We start from the raw sequence: 16,889 nt of genomic DNA, 5'->3' as shown, positions 1-16,889 counted from the left end.
AGAAATGGAGTGACAAAGGAGAATAAGAAAAGGCACCAGAAGTCTGTGACTTGAGGGCAAGCATTGGCGAGATGTTTCTTCAACGTTACTTTGAGAGGCAGGATAAACAAACATTGGAGGATGCTGATGGCTATAGTTCATTCTTGAGCAGGGTGCTTTACATGTTTCCTTGGATGAAGACTTCTTACATTTTTTCATAATCTATTAACTAGCTACATATTACATAGCAGTTTAGGAAAAACAAACCCCGTTTCTTGACTGACTTTTTTTTTAAAAAGAATGTTTTGAAGTTTAACAGTTCCCAGTCCTGAAATTTCTATTTATGCATGTTTAGGAAGATCAGGTGAAGCGATCAAGCAGCTGAACAAAATGTACTTAGCATCCCTGATCAAAATGGTTGCTTTAGCTAGGAGCAGCATTTTCAAATGTGGGCTTTGATCTGAGGGGATAAAATTATGCCCTTCCAGTGGATTGCACCCAACATTTTGCACCCACAAACAGGCAGGAAAAAATATGAATGAATTCTCAGTGCAAAACTGTGTGTGAAATTCCTTTCAGGCTTAAAAATTACTCCTACAAAAACTGGTTTGAAACCTGCTGTCTAAATACAAGTGATAAACCGGTTGGCAAATGCTAATTCCCTTGGCTTATGAGTACCTGTGAATACCTGTCGTACCATGGGCAGCCCAAACACTGAATTTCCAAATATATTGCTTCCAGAAGATTGTATTCATATTCGTACTCATATCTTTGGGCCAACCAGTCACTGCCACTGAATACTGCAAAGCCATTCCCCAGGATGCCCTACCCCCAAAGCCTTACTTCCAGTAATAATAAAAAACACGACTGCATCTGCAACAGGGTTGGGGTATGAGTTATCTCGCCTACCTGTGAGCTTCAGAAGGTTGTTGTCTCTGATGACAGTACACAGGGCCCACTTACACAGGTTGGATTCTCTCTGCTAAACACCAGCTTCTGGAGCACAACGGTAGCCCATTTTTGTACCCCAAATGCCGTGTGGAATTAAAAAACTGATCACCAATTAAAAACTCAGCAGCTGGCTCTACAAGAAGACCTGAAGAGTGGTACATCCCTATATGAGTAAGTGAGAGTAACTGAGTACCAAAGAAGAATGTATCACACAAGAAGAAGGGACAGAAGCGCTATCATTGTAGCTGCATGTTGGAATAAAACTCCCATCTCTTTGTCCCGCACGTTAAGCCCATTAACCAGTGTAGAGCACAGCTGTTCAGTTGGATCCATTCATTGATGGCTTTAGTGCCTGCTGATCTGCACGGGTAAACCCCTGCTCCCATGCAGAGCTCCCTGTCTGGACACAACACCAGGATCAGGCCCGTAGCCTTTCTAAGTTAAAATGCCCATGAAGTCCTAGGAAATGTTGCCAGAGTGAGGGAGTCGGGAGTTGGTCCATTGCAAATGTGCAAATACGTCATTGTCTGAAGATATTTTCTCCTCACTCCCATTAAGTCGCGCACTGCCCAGGTGGGCTTTTGTTTACTATGCCGTTTTGCGAGGAGCACACACCCGGGAGACTGTTTGCTGACATTTTGGCAAGAGTAGCCTTCACCTTGCAATGTACTTCCTGCAAGTAGAGCTGTTGAACGTGGCCTTTGTAAACAATAGAGGCCATCTATTAGCCCTCTGTGGCATGACCTTTAGAGTTTCTGCTCCGAATTGCCGTGCATACCCACAAGACCTCCTCTGCTTGCCAGCCCAATTGTGGAAAACGGGTTAAAACGACAACATTGCTTTCTCTCTCCTTCCCCTGTTCAGAACAACTTGTGCTGGTTCAATTATTACAGCTAGTGAGAATGGCTACAAAGGTGGCATGTGTTATTTACCATGGTATCAGGAAATAACACGGTACCACAAATAAGAAATATCACGTTGTTCCTGTTGTTTCCTGTGGTGTTACTATGAGTCTGTTACCATATAGTTATGACAAAATGTCTTGCTGTGCACAGAGGTAACTCAGTGAAAGGTTGTTATGCAGTGTTTTGACTTCCAGTATGGTTCATCAGACTTAATTATACATGTTTGTTCTATTCAGGTTCTTTTATCACCCACAGTACTGTAATATCTGAGCAGCAACAGGAACTGCATTAAATAATATGGCTAATATTTATCCTGTGCTTAAGAGATTTATTAATTTGGGGCCCTAGTAAGAACTACTGGGGTCTCGTACAGTAAACACAGCAGATATGGTATAACAGACGAGACCCTTTTAGCTGTGGGGTTTTTTTTAGATTTACCAACCTGAAATTCTTAGATTGGAAGGTCTGCCCTCAGTGTCAGGGAGTCTATCTTCTGATATTAGAAATCTAACCTATTCTCGGCCCTGCCATTACACAAATAGATAATAATTAAATGGCCGTGGAGGATTTTAGTTTTGAATTCAAGCTTCTCCTGTCCTCAGAAGGCATGATGTCCCTTGGCAAGTTTTCTTTGATTCTCTGGAAGCAGCCTGTGTCGCATGTAACCTTCAATTTGGGGAAATAAAAATAATGGTAGAACTCTCGAACTCTGGTGTCCAATAAGCAACTTTTCTGAAAAGTGTGTGTGTGTTTTTTTTTAAAGTGATATTTTCATATACTGTTCATATGCTGTTAATTGGGCTGAAGCGAGAAAAGGCTGCAGGGAAGAGGGGAGAGCCACTGGATAGCAATTATGGATTGAACCAATGACCCTTACAGGAAGAGGGAGACAATAGAAATAAAACTAAGCTTTGGTGGTAATGAAATATCAGAAGAAGTGTTAAACATAAAATAAAAACATCCATGGTTTGAGCAGGGTGGTAGAGGAGCACATTGGGTCAGCAAAATAAAAACACCCCCAAAATGTTGATAACAAAGATGTACCTTTGACATTTTGCTGACAGGTAGTTTGTTACTATTCTTCTGTCTTGTCTAGTTTAGATTTGTAAACTCTTGGGGGCAAAGACTCTATCTTTCTATGTTGTGTTCAGTAAAATGGGACTCACTGGGATTGTAAGGTGCCAATAAAATTGTTATAAGTGTTTGGTGGCTAAAGGACTTATCCCATAAAAAGGATGCTGAGTGAGACAAGGCAGGAAAAGACAATGCCACAGGAAAAAAATATAAAAATCTAGAATAAATGTGTGGACCAAAATTCATAAGTGCCTAAAGTCATATGAATTTAGAAGTCTAATACCAAGTTCTTACATAGCACTTGGCATCTTTAGATCTCAAAGTGCCGTTACAAAGTGGGTCAGTATCATTATCCCCATTGTATGTATGGGGAAACTGAGGCACAGGGTGGGGGAGTGACTTTCCCAAGGTCATCCAACAGGTCAGTGGCAGAGCTGGGAAAAGAAACCAGGTTTCCGGACTCCCAGTCTAGTGCTCTATCCATCAGGCAAAGCTGCCTGCCCCGCCGTAGAACTAAGAATGATCTGTCTTTTTTTTTTTTTTAAATGGGCTGAACATCTGTCGCTCTTATTGATTTTAAGTGGTTACTGATATTGCTCAAGCAGAGGACTTGTAAGATAATGGCAGTATACGAAACATAGGAACTGGGCCTTCCTTTGTGACCACCTTGTCTGGACAAACCTTCCTGGTACAGGGTTGTCCCTTTAAGAGGAGATGCCCCAGCTGGGCTTACTGGGGGCTGGCCCTTTAAATTTGGCAGAGGTAAGCAGCTGCACTGCTAAAATGGCCACTGTATAGCTGGCTGCTTCTTGTGCCATCTCCCTCCCTTCCAGCTCATGGGTACTCTTAATTTTTGTGACATTTTCTCTCCCTTATTACTGAGGAGATGGTATATCCTCACCCCAACTTCTTGTTGTGCTCAGGTAGTTCCCTATACACCAACACCTGCCTGTGGGGTTTTTTTCATGGACTCACCTCTGGATGCACTTGACAGACGTTTAATGGGCAAATACCATTTGGAGTCTGGGTGAACGTTGCATTAGCTGTAATACCCGTACAGGTGTTGGCGCACACACATTTTCACACGGCCAGGCACGCTGTGTTCTGAAAATCAAACCCTTTAAGTGCGGCATTGGGGTTCAATCCATTTCACCCGCCAACCCAAAGAAATCCCCTAACCCAATGTGAAAGAAAGCAATGGGAAGCCACAGACTATTGATGAAGACTACAGAGGAAGGGCGCTCCTTCTTTCTTCCCTAGACATCAGTGCCGGTGTCCTTTGTGAAATAATACCGTCTGCGGGGTATCTACAGCTCATTCTGCATCTTGCTGAATTACTGTTCTGCTTCAATTTTTTTAGTTCAAGATCCACTGGTTTTTATATCCCCTTGTGAAGAATTATTTGTCCTGGATCTTATACCTTTGGAAAATAGAACTCCTGCCTGTATGTTTTGATCTACGTTGTTGGTGGGGAGGGGTTTTTTTTTTTTTTTAAGGATCCTGGGATTATCAAGATTTGGATTAGCAAGCAATTTCCTGAGTTTCCCAACATCATAAATGAGGTCAAAAAGGTCCATTCTGAATGGAACCCATTAATCTCCTTCTTAGCAAGGAAACGTTGAAAAGTGCAGGTGTTAACAGTCTCTGTGTTATTTTTGGGAGAATGTGAATCGAAACACTCACAGGAAGCGCACTATTCCCCTGCCAGCATCCTGAAGTATTATTTTAGGCAGCAGAACTAAGGGTTATGTGCAGGATTATGCTTTCATCACACCTTTAGGGCTAAAGCACTTCATATGCAAGAATGTTGCCTTGAGTTGTTTTTTTTTTTTTGGTAAATTAAAATAATCAGTATTGTCTACAAACCCCAGCAAAGCTGTGGCGTACTCGCTGTGGAAAAGCAAAAGAGCAATTGATTGCAAGCTGCGTGGTACAGAGCTCCAAGCAATCTAATGGAATAGCTTAAACCCTCCCTGAAATACAGTGAGTAAATGACATCTCGCCTGCATGGCCTTCTCTGCAGTGTCGTACTGTGGGTCTCTGGCGTCTGGGGCCCAAGCCTACTTTTACACCTCCTTGCCCCCTCCCTCCCTTGCGCAGGGCAGAAGGGGTCCCGGTGCAGCCCTCAGTTGCTCCAGGGAGGGGGGGTCTGTACCTGCGGGGGGGAGGGGGAGGCACAAAAGCAGGCTTGGCTCCACTGCCCCCCCTCCCCACACTTACCCACTGCGCAGCGCCCACCTCTTCCGCTCCAACCCTGCAGCCCGGCACTGGCTTGGATGGGGCAGCCTCACCCCCTGGCCTGGGGGGGCACCAGGCTGGCCCTTCACGACGCGCAGGGGGTGGGAGGCACCGGTCTCTCGAGTTCCTCCCATCACCTGTGCGTCATGAAGGGCCGGCCTGGCTGGCACCTAGGGGCCTAGACCCCACTCCGCCCCCTCCCTCAGTACACCACTGCTTCTCTGAAATCTATCCACTGTAAAATCTTTATCTAAGCATGCTCAGATCAACAGACTAAATCTAGTAGAAATGAGACAGAGTGGCAAAATTTGGATTTGGATAGAACACCCAGGCAGTTATCCAGTCTGACCTCATGTATAACACAGAGCCTGGAATTTCACGCAGGAATTCCTGGGGCAAAAAGGGGGAGGAGAAACAGAGGTCAAGTGATTTGCCCCAGATCATACAGCAGCGGCAGGGCAGTGCAGAATACAACCCAGGTCCCCTGGATTTCAGTCTAATGCTCTGTCCATTGGACCACAATTGCCTCTCTGTATAAAGCACTTGTCCAGAGCAGCACCTGCAACCTCCCACACCTATCATTCCCCCTATGATAACAGAGTCTGGGTTCTCTTTTAGGCCCATCTCTAACATATTTGCCAGTTTAAAGGGTTCCCTCAAATTGGGCCTTATTTTATTTAATTTTGGGCCAGGGGGGACAGGGGCGTCCAACGATGTTAGTGGGAAAACCAGTGTAGTGAAGAAAACCAGTGAAAAATAGTTCTGCAAATTAAGCAATATTAATGGTTTCCAAATAAAGAGACTGCATTGCTGCCGAGCACCAGGAAACTAGTGCTGCTTTGTGATAATATGGCTTGAATTTGTTGGTCCTGCTGTGGAATTGCTGCTTGTTGCAAAGAATCAACTTATGCGGTTGCCTTTGCATAGCCAGACAAAGTTAACAAAGCCACATCACAGGGCCTATGTCAAACAGCATTGACGGATAAGTGAATGTGCTGGATACAAAAACCTTTCCCTAGTGACATGTATTATATGGTTATAAAAAGAATCATTCCATAGAGATTTATAGGGAAGCCACCCAAGATCACTAATTATAAATTAATTACTCTCCAAGACATTCAGGGCTCTGTGTTCCTCTCTGGTATAGAAACATACAGACGAGGGGGAAAAAGTCACCCAAAACCTTGTGTCTTTTTATTTTTTTTAAGTGAAGTCACTGGACTACATTAAACCTGAAGCTCACACAGTTAGTGGGGGAAAGACAGCACAGAATCCTGACAGAATTGGTGGTTATTTGGGGTAAATGTACAAATATTACAGGGGAAATCTAAGCATTTTACATACCCTCTCCCTCAAATGTCTTGTGCCAGAGACCCCAGTTTCAGAACTCAGGGCTGAGGCATCCTTTTGAATACACATAATTTTAGATGGTGTTAATTCTATAGTCATGCATCAAAAGGACTCTTTTATGGCTAACTGTTATTTCTGTGACTAATGAAGCTTTTGGTTATCAACGGGGGTTAATTTTTCAACCACTGTAAGAAGTTGCCTATGCAAAATGAACATGCTAAGGATCTGATCCAATGAAGCCCATTGAAATTAAGAAAAAGACTCCTGCTGACTTAAATGAGCTTTGGATCAGGCCCCTAATTTTTATGCGGTTATGATAACTGCAAACATACCTCAGGTAAATGTGCATGCCAATGTCTAATTAGGATTGTTCATGTAATTACCCAATTTGTGTCCAGTTGCTACTATTGTATGCACAAATTAAACACGTAAATGTGCTCCCAAAGTGTCAGCCTGGCCCAGGAAATGTTAGAACATCTAGAGAGGAAAGCATGCATTATACATAATTATTTGCCTAATAATCCACAATGGCACCAGGCTGCCTGTGGGAATAACAGTAAAGGCCCTTTTATAATGTAATCCATACATCTCATTAGGTTTTCCCATAATGGTAGGCCAATAGGTGAGCCAGAGTCTTTAACCTGCTCTACTAATTTAATTACAGTATTAAACATTAAGTAGCATACTCATGTTTCTCTAGATGTAGGAGATTCAGACAGAGTGGAAAGATGAACAAGGATTATAAGAACACTAGAAACTGAAGCATTCCTGATATGGGAGCTTGTGATTGCTGTCCACTAAAAAGCAAATGGAAGATAAGATTCCCAGCAACTGAAGTCATAAATACTTACTTTCACCTTCAACGTTTTTAACAAAGATACTCCCTTTCTCTCAAATGCAATAATTTAAACTAATGTGTTAACCCCCATCACATTTTTTTTACCTGACATCTGTTTAAACATCTGCGCAGCAGGACAAGAGTGAATCATATTACCCTGATTATATTTGTTTAATTCTACCATATAGTCTTTGATCCACATCAGTTTCACATGCCTAGCCAGATGCCACTAAAACAAAACTCTACTCTGTGTGTGTTGTTGTGCTGAACAATTACAACAAAGGCACAAAATCTTGATTTTTGGCTATCTTGACAAAGGGAAAGAAAAGCCATTTAGTCGGCATGCTGCTGTTTACGAACAGATTATGTCTGTGGGGAGAAAGTTGCTTTCTTTCAGTTCCTGGCTCAGAATAATGAATGCAAGATTATCCACACGTCTTCACTTAGTGGTTTCTCCATTTCTGGGAGTTCCTTAAATCAAGACGACAGAACGTGATAATGTGATACATCATGATGAGCGTTCGTGATCTGCTCTGCTCTGTGGGTGAAGTTCATTCCTGTTCACAAGATCCACCCAAGGCCCTTTGTAAGCTCTATTCAGTTGGATAAGTTTCACCCTTCATGAATACCTGTGTGCTATAGAGCACCCATTAAACACCCAACCTTCTGCCCCTGGCTATTCATTGCAAAATCTGGACTGGATTCTTTCAGGGCAGTTTCTTTATTGGTTGTTCCAAAATCCTGGTTAGGAACTTGGACCGGAAATCCCCAGGATGTGACATGTTTGCTCTTTCCTCCAGAGGCATTACATTAGCGAACAGGATCACAGACAATTTGGCTCTCTTGTGTTTAGCATGGGTTTTTGCAAGCTCAAAACTTATGAACTCTGTGAGCACGCATGACAACTATACACCATCTTAATCACATTTTTAGTCCTGGTGTGAGCCCTTTCCAAGGAGCCATTTCGAGCAATTTCCGGGATGTGTTATTCAAAAGATTTCTTTTGATTTTTTTTTTTTAAATTTTAAATAAAAAGCCACCTAAATTGAATGATTCCAGTCCATGTTTTTAATTAGATGGTTGGGAATTTACCAAAATCAAGTTACCACGCATTTGGCAGCCTCTCAGGCAGCCTTACAAATTACTTAGTTAAAACTAAAAGCTTCAGAAATCCCTTGGATTATGTGGAGGCCCAGCTAAACCTTGTTAGGATGAGTCTGGAGAGGAGAGCTGTTTTTATTTACATTTGTTTAAGTGCTCATCATGGTAAAATATGCCAGTGCTACAGGACTGCCGTCTTTTCCAAGATAGCATTGAACACTCGCGAGGTCAGATACAGTGCAAGACAAAAATCACGTCAATATCTTCACTACAGCTGCAGGAGACTGGTGAGGGATCAAAATCGTCCCTCTGTATTCCTAACAATGTACGTTTCCCCCGAGTTTCCAGTCGTGCTGTGTTTTATAACAGTGCCGTGATCTTTTCTTACTGGTACTTTTTTTGGGGGGGAATGTTTCCCTAAACTAAAGGTCACCTTGACCAATATATTGTGAGCTAGATGGGTCTAAGTCAGGGACTTTAACGGGAGATACGCAGCTAAGCCCTCACAAGAGACTTTCCCATTAGGTCAGAGGGTGTGGAAAGGACCATTGTAAAACTGACCTGACAAAGGGATTAATTCTGAGCCTGGGTATGCATGGCTTCCATGGTAGCCAGGAACATGGCCCAAAGATAGGAAGGTAAGTGAAGATATGGGATGAACACTCCAAAGCTAATTCTTTGCCATAGGTTAGCTTGGGCAGTGGCATAACTTTGACCGACTATTTTTTATTACCGATTTGAGTGTTAAAATTTCCTGGCGTGCTGTTGGTGGGCTGTATTGAATTGCACTCTTGTATTTTAGTTACACTGGGGTTAGAGCTGGTTGGATTTTTTTCTCTGCAGAAAATGTTCCCCTTTTTTTAAAATAATATTAATAATAATACAATTGCACCTAAAAACTGCCAAATATTTGGGGGAGAGGGGAGAAATCAACTGAAAATTGAAATAAATTTTGCCCCAAACCAATTTTTTTTCTTTCCAGTTTTCCAATAAAAGAATTGAAACATTTTTGAGGAAAGCAGTTACTTTCCACAGAAATTGTCATTTAATCAATTTCCCACAAGGGACAGAAAAGTTTTGATGGAAAATTTACCACCAACCATTTTAGGGCACTACTTATTGATGTAATTTTCTTTTTTTTTTTTAATTTTGTTAAGAGCATCTACTGCAGGTAAACAGATGGCCCTCGTTAGCACTTTTATGACTCCAAATGAATAAATACAAATATCACTGCTCCTTTTGTGGGTAGATACAATGTACTAGAAGATTCAAAGGGATTTTTTTTGGCAGGGTGGGGATCTGAGAATGGGTCATATTCAAGTCATTATAAAGTTTCTTCCTCTAGTCTTGATGATGTGTGTTGGGTATTTTCCCAAGCCATGTTTCCTTCCTTTTTGTCTCTCTCCTCCTCCTCCTCCCCTACCATTGCTTACAGAGAAGCTGTTCAGTCGCTATTTTGTCTGAAACGCTTAGCGAACAAGAAGGTCTGTAAGATTTTTCTGGGTTTCACTAGCACTGTGTTGATACCTGCCAGTCTCAGTTCTCAATACATTTACATGGGGGTTTCCTTTGCCATTCCAGTAAGTTCCCTTAAAAATTTGGAGTTTGCCTGAGAGACTGCATGCAAACCATAAGGGGAAACTTGGTGAGATTTTTGTTACAAAACCAACAGCAATTGTTGTGGAAGTGGGGCTAGGGTTCCCATGTGCATGCTTGTTCCACTGCTTTATTTCAGTTGTCACCTGGGAGTGAGACTCAGTTGCTTCCTAACGCCTCCCACCGGTTTCTTAGAGGAAGTCAGCAGGTCATCCTCTCACATCCCAGTTCTCTGGCCAAGGGCTCATTCATAAGTTGTTTTGTGCACGTGCGCACACATACCAGTTGCCCTTGGGTTAGAAACGTTTGTGGCAGTGGACTTCTAATTACCTGATTTGAAGGTGCAAATAGGTCACTAGCTACCTAACTGCGCGTATTTGCCACCCGAATGTATTGGATGTAATTATTGTGGGCAGAAAACTGCATTGTTAAAACCAGTTTGAAAATCAGGCCCAATGCCTCTGTCATTTTACTGATGTTCAGTGTCTTATGTGAACTGCTTTCATGTTATCAGTCCAGGTCCTAACAGACAGGAATCCAGATTAAAAAAATACTGATGGAATTGGCACTGATTAGCATCTTTCTGGCGACTGGGACAGCAAGGCAAAGCATTGAATGGTCCATAGATGCCAAAATGTTTTCTCATTCCCAGAAGTGGTCCCTCCCTGGTCAGGACCGAGATATGTCAGTGGTGGACAGAAGCTTTCGCAGGGCTATACCTGTTGTGTGAATAAATGGAGTTCATCAGTATGCAAGACCTTCCACAAGTGCTCAACTAGTTAGTTAATGAACTAGTTAAAAACGTATTAAAAGCGAATTAGATTTGCAGCCAAAATTGTTTTCGTTCTTTCTACCTGTGAAAATCCCCGGCTCTGATTTTTGTTTGTTTATATTCTCCTCGAGATTTCAGTTACGTACCTCAGCCTCCATGGGCAGTGGGAAACGTTCATGTCGCTCCACACAGAAATACAGCTTGTGGGGCAGAAAATGTGTTTGTTTTTCATCGCTGGGATGGGGTCACGGTGCTTGCTCAGTGCTATGTTCCTCACCGTGAATTCACTGTGGGAGGGGAAGTTCAGGGTCTTGCTGGGCTTCCAGAGAACTTACTCTAGAAACCATTTGCAACACCTCGGAAAGCAAGAAACATTTTCCCATTCAGTGACGCTGCCATGCAAGAGTGGCTGAGAGGTGAAGGGAAGTACGTGGTTGAAGAAGAATTGCAGCATTTCCAGGTTTAAATGTTTTCCCATTCTCTCTTTCAATCGCATTTAATGAGAAAAAGAAAATATCACTTGAAAATGGGACAGGCTTGATTCTCTCTGCTTTGGATTCTTTCCGATTCTCTGACACAGGGTAGAGGTGATTCCAGGCAGCTCCAGCTTGTACCACTAATGGAGGATCCTTAATGGACCCTATGACAATGGAGGTTGTCATGGTGGAGTTCTGCTCTGCCACTCCCTTTCCCCTCTCCCCAGCATGTCCTCTACACTGGGATGTAGGAATGAAGGGTACAGGTCCTGGCTGAAGTGAAGATACACTAGCTAGGAGTCCCCCTAGGCTGGTGGAATTCTCTGATGGGATTTGTGGATGGATCACAGATCCTCTATGCCACTTGAGTGAACTGGCTGTAACTCAGTTTCAGAACCTGAACCGATATGTTTGGGTCTGCATTACGTGGATCATGACTGCTTCTGTGCTTGTCCAGCCGAAGGCTGATCCTGATGAGTGCTACCATAATATAAATAGTAAACAATAACAATATAGGTAACTTTAGGTAGAAGCTCAGTGGAAAAATGCTTCCATTAGGGGCATTTACATCTAGGGAAAATAAAAGTTTGGTGCCAGCGCAGGCACTTTGCAAGCCGTACGCATTTGAGTTCAGATGTTCATAGCTAGAAAAACGACTTTTCTTCAGGACTACATATGCCCAGGTACACTAGGTCCAGGCAGCACAGATCTGGAGAAAAAGGAGCAACGTCGCATGGAATTGTGGGAGGACCCTGTTACGTGGGGGGAAGTGACCTATTCTGGAATTGTGCCCGTCCTCCAAAATGAGAGGGGGTGACGGCCAAAAGTGGGCTGTGCAGAAAAGCGAGACAAGCCAGCGGAAGGAGAGGTGTTTGTTTAGACAAGAGAGAGGGAAAGTATTGCTAAGACCAATGATGCCAGCCCTGAAATCAGAGAATAAAAGGCTGCAGAAGCCAGTGGTGGCTTCAGTAATATTAATTGGTTTCCTACCGTAGCGACAGCAGACAGTGCCTCGGCTGCTTGCTAGAAAATGAGTTGAGGAGGTGGAGTAGGGACTCTCTCTTCAGCCAAAGCTCTGGGATAGAGGGAGGAGATGCTGCGTTTATCAGCGTGCCATGGTAATGGGTATCCATTGATTGAACTAGCAACACAAAGGAAGTCACCACTGCTACTGACTTCATCTTCTGTACAACGTACTGTGTGGTTTTACTATACTGCTTATCTGTGTGTGGAGTACTTGTTGCATGGTAGCACTAGATGAGACATATTTTAGGTCAGCTGCTTTTGCATGGAATGACACTATGTAACGTCCATTGTTATCAATGGGATTTCCACCACCTTACTGTAGGGAGAGAAGAAACAAAGGACCAGATTCATCCCAGAGCTTTCGGCAGTATAAAAGCCCAGTGGAAGCTCCTGACAGCAGAAAATCCATCAGTGTAGGGGTGGGTGGTGGAAAGAAGCCACCACCTTCTCTGGTTTAGAGAGAGGAAAAGAGGAACCAGTGTTACCCATAAAAGTGTGAGGCACTAATCTGGGAGGGATCTTGGCTAGAGAAGCCAGGGATATAGTGATACACTACATCCCATCAATTGCCTCTTCTGGCAGAGTTCCTCCCATTGGTGGAAAACTGAGATGGGTGGTGATGGTACCCGTTTACCTCTCCCTCATGACCAGTCCCTACAAGGAGGCAAGGGAAATGATGCAGGATGTTAATGTTTCATGCCGATAATGAAACCGGGCTGAAAATAGAGTACATGTGAAACTGTTGGTAGTGGAGTCAGTATGGGGCTATCACTTCCCCCTGGGTTAATTAAATGCGTTTATTAAATACACATTTAATTTGGATACAGAAGGAGCTTTTTTACCTCTTAAAATCATATTTTTCTTCCTGTATATTCTCCTCAGTGTTCAATTCACCATCTGCAAAGACCTGATTATTTTTTAATGAAAATACATATGAAGAAACTTTCCTGTTTTTCTGGGCAGTGAAGCTTTCAGGAAATGTATCACCACTTGGGTTTTTTAGGGTTTTTTTTTTTCACTTCCATATCTGCAAGCACTTAAACTGCGATATGAAGCCCTCTCTTTACTCCTTTGCACCAATCTGTGCTGTGAAATTTCACACAATGTCCTTTCATAGTATCAGGAAGAAATTGCAGATTTCAATGGGCAGAATGATGGGAGCTGGCAATAACTCACCCACTGAACAAGTTCTTGGCCTGCTTTTGTTTTTTACAAAGCTCACTAAGCTTGTGATCCTTAAAGGAATTGTGGTAGATATTTCCAAGAAAAATTAATTAAGCTCTTACAGTAAAAGCGCTAATATCCTGAGCACTAGGTGAAGAATTGAAGAAGATAGAGGTTAGGGCCAGACGGTTCCAGCAGATCATTTAGAACATAAGAGAGCCACACTGGGTCAGACCAATGGTGCATCTAGACCAGTATCTTGTCTTCCGACAGTGGCCAATGCCAGGTGCTTCAGAGGGAATGAACAGCACAGGTAATCAAGTGATCCATCCCATCACTCATTCCCGGCTTCTGGCAAACAGCAATCCCTGCCCATCCTGGCTCATAGCCATTGATGGACCTATCCTCCATGAACCTATCTAGTTCTTTTATGAACCTTGTTATAGTCTTGGCCTTCACAATACCCTCTTGCAAGGAGTTCCACAGGCTGACTGTTCATTATGTGAAGAAATACTTCCTTTTGTTTGTTTTAAACCTGCTGCCTGTTAAAATTTCATTTGGTGACCCTAGTTCTTGTGTTATGAGGAGGAGTAAATAACATTTTCCTATTTACTTTCTCCACATCAGTCATGGATTTTATTGACCTCTATCATATCCCCCCTTAGTCATCTCTTTTCCAAGCTGAAAGATCCCAGTCTTATTAATCTCTTCTCATATGGAAGCTTCTCCATACCCCTAATCATTTTTGTTCTCCTGAAATCCTGTATATAACAGGTCACCAACACCACCCAGCACCACACATTAAATCCAACAGCCAAAATGAGACCAGACCCACATCTGACTAAACTATTGCATGCCACATTCAGAAAATGGTAGGAACCGAGTTGCACCCATGCTCAGAAGGACAGTGATCAAAATCTGATCTATCACTGCTTTCTGCTATGGGCCTGATCCATCTGTTGTTCAAACCAGTGAGACCTTTTCCACTGAGTTGGATCCGGCCCTATTGTTAGCAGCTGTATTGAAATCAATGGCAATACGCATTCAGAAAAGGATGGCTCATGTGAGGGGAAGTTTGGAGGACTGGACCCAAACACAGCAAGTTTAGAAACCAGCATATTTTCCTCCAGCATCTCTCCATCCGGCTGTCTCCAGAGCAGTTAAATACACACAAGAGCAAGCTAGAAAATCCGCCGCAGTTATCCTAGGTCTGTGTGTTTTGGTTTAATAATGCTCCCGTTCAGTGGCTTTGGCTCAAGCTTATTATATGCTTTTCTTTTTGTAGCAAAAAGGCACCAGGAAGTTTCAGACTGGGCCCCCTGGTGAGCCCAGCCCAGTTAAACCGAAGAATCCCTCAGCAGATTAAGACAAAGGGAGAAGGGACACCACGAATGATGAAAAATCAGTGAGAGCTGATGGTTTTTAGAAGGGTGATTAAAGAAGAGTCGCCACAGGAATTGCCCAGCAACCGGCACCAGGGGCACAGTACATGAAGCTAACGGCATAGAGTAGCCTGGCTCGTTTTGCTGGTAAAACGGGCAAATTATTCTTGGTGAAATGGAGCTACGCTGAACTCTCCCAATGTGTTTAATATGTTAGGGCTGGATTCTGCTCTCAACCCCCTAGACATAATTTTGTTGTCTTCAATGGGAGTGTATATCCCTGGCCTTAATTCTTTAGGGTGAGATTTTTAAAAGCACTTGGCGTTGGCCTAAGTTGGCTCCAAGTCAAGCCAGTGGGAGGTTGTTTGTATCACGGGCTCCAATGGGAGTCGAGTGAGGCCAACTCTGAGTGCTTCCGAAGATCCAACACCAGAGCCCTGATCCTGCAAATGCACTCACATGTTTAACTTTACTACCATGAATAGTTCCACTGAATAACTATATGCAGATTGGGGTCGCAGCCTCCTTCTTTCTTTTTGGTCAAAAATTGGTGCACTTATTTTTGTAAGTTCAAATTGGGACACCATGAAAACATAAAAGCGCAGAAATCAAAGGTTTCCTGTTATAAATTATCTTTATGTCCCTCCGGCACTGAAGGGAAAAATATAGCCAAGATTAGATTTAAGTTTTTTGTTTTATTTTTTTTTATATACAGAAACCTAAAAATAATCTGCCTGTGGGAGGTAAAGTTATAAGGTGTTAATTGCAGATCATGTTGTTTCAGAATGTATTTATTATTATAGAATTTTTTTTTTTTCTTCTGCCTATATATTCTTCAGCCTGTGGAGATCATGAGTTTACTAAGGCGGCTCTGTCTGGAATGAAAAATTGAGGATGATCAAGATGCACTGAAAAAATTTGAGATATCTATTACTTAAAAAAACATCCTACAAAATAATTCTTGGTCGTTTATAGACTACATGCATAGTTTGGATCAATAAGAGATCAAAAGTCTTTCCGTGTGTGGGAGAGAGTGATTTTAATTGAACATTACATTTTTATATCCTGAATGGTATTTTACCTGACCAGTTTTATTTTATCACATTGTATTCCTCTTTGGGAGGTGTGTGTGTGTGGAGGCGCTAGGGGGAATACTAAGATGTATTGTCACATTGGTTTGTGCATATGAGAATTTCATAAAAGGTTACTAGTTTGTCCAATGAATTGTCTTCAAGTCTTTCAACATCTCTGTCCGATCAGTGTCCAGTGATTCCGGGAATACATGGGCCTTTCCATTTTAGTTCGGTGGTAAAAGTCTGGCATGGTTAACTGGGTAAAAGGACGTATGTTCCAGTACTTTAATCACAGAATTCAGAGCCGAGAGACCTTCATTTTAGTCCTGGCTCTGCCAAAGTTATACTGGCTTTGGGTGAGTGGTTTCACCTCCGTTTCCCCATCTGTAAAATGAAGGTAATACTCGCAATATCCTAATGAAAGAAGGAAGTAAAGATGAATCACTAATAGCTGTAAAGCACTTTGAACATGTAAAGTACTCAACAAGGTTCTGTTCTACAAAAATACTTGTGGTGGGTGGGAGGTGTATTGATAGATGCCGATAATGCTGGAAGAGGAAGTGAAAGAATGGAGGGAGGCTTTTTTCCTACCAATTTTTTTTTTCAATAGCTCTCTTCGAAAATATTCCATACAAAATGTACCTTAGAACACCTTCTTAGTATGCAAGGGATTGACCTAACTACTTCTCCAGCTCCAAGTGGCATGAGAGAACCACAGAAAACTTCTCCGTCACAGTGGCCATATTGAATGTCATGCTGCTCCTCACACAGGAGGACTGGAATAGTAGGTAATTCTGATCATTTCCTGGGTCTCAGAACTTTGGCAGTTAGTTAGAGTGGATGGTCTTCGCTTCTTGGGCATAAGAATTAAATGACCAGATCTTCACTCCACCTGTATAGAATAGTGAAAGAGAAGTTAGAGGCTCATATAGCTCCATCCAGACAGGGCTGTTGCAGGTATCAC

This window comes from Emydura macquarii, unplaced genomic scaffold, assembly GCF_026122565.2.
Source record: "Emydura macquarii macquarii isolate MOO-44397 ecotype Brisbane River unplaced genomic scaffold, CSIRO-AGI_Emac_v2 contig_561, whole genome shotgun sequence".
Taxonomy (NCBI): domain Eukaryota; kingdom Metazoa; phylum Chordata; order Testudines; family Chelidae; genus Emydura; species Emydura macquarii.
The sequence above is the reverse complement of the archived record's forward strand: the minus strand, read 5'-3'. Positions refer to the sequence as shown.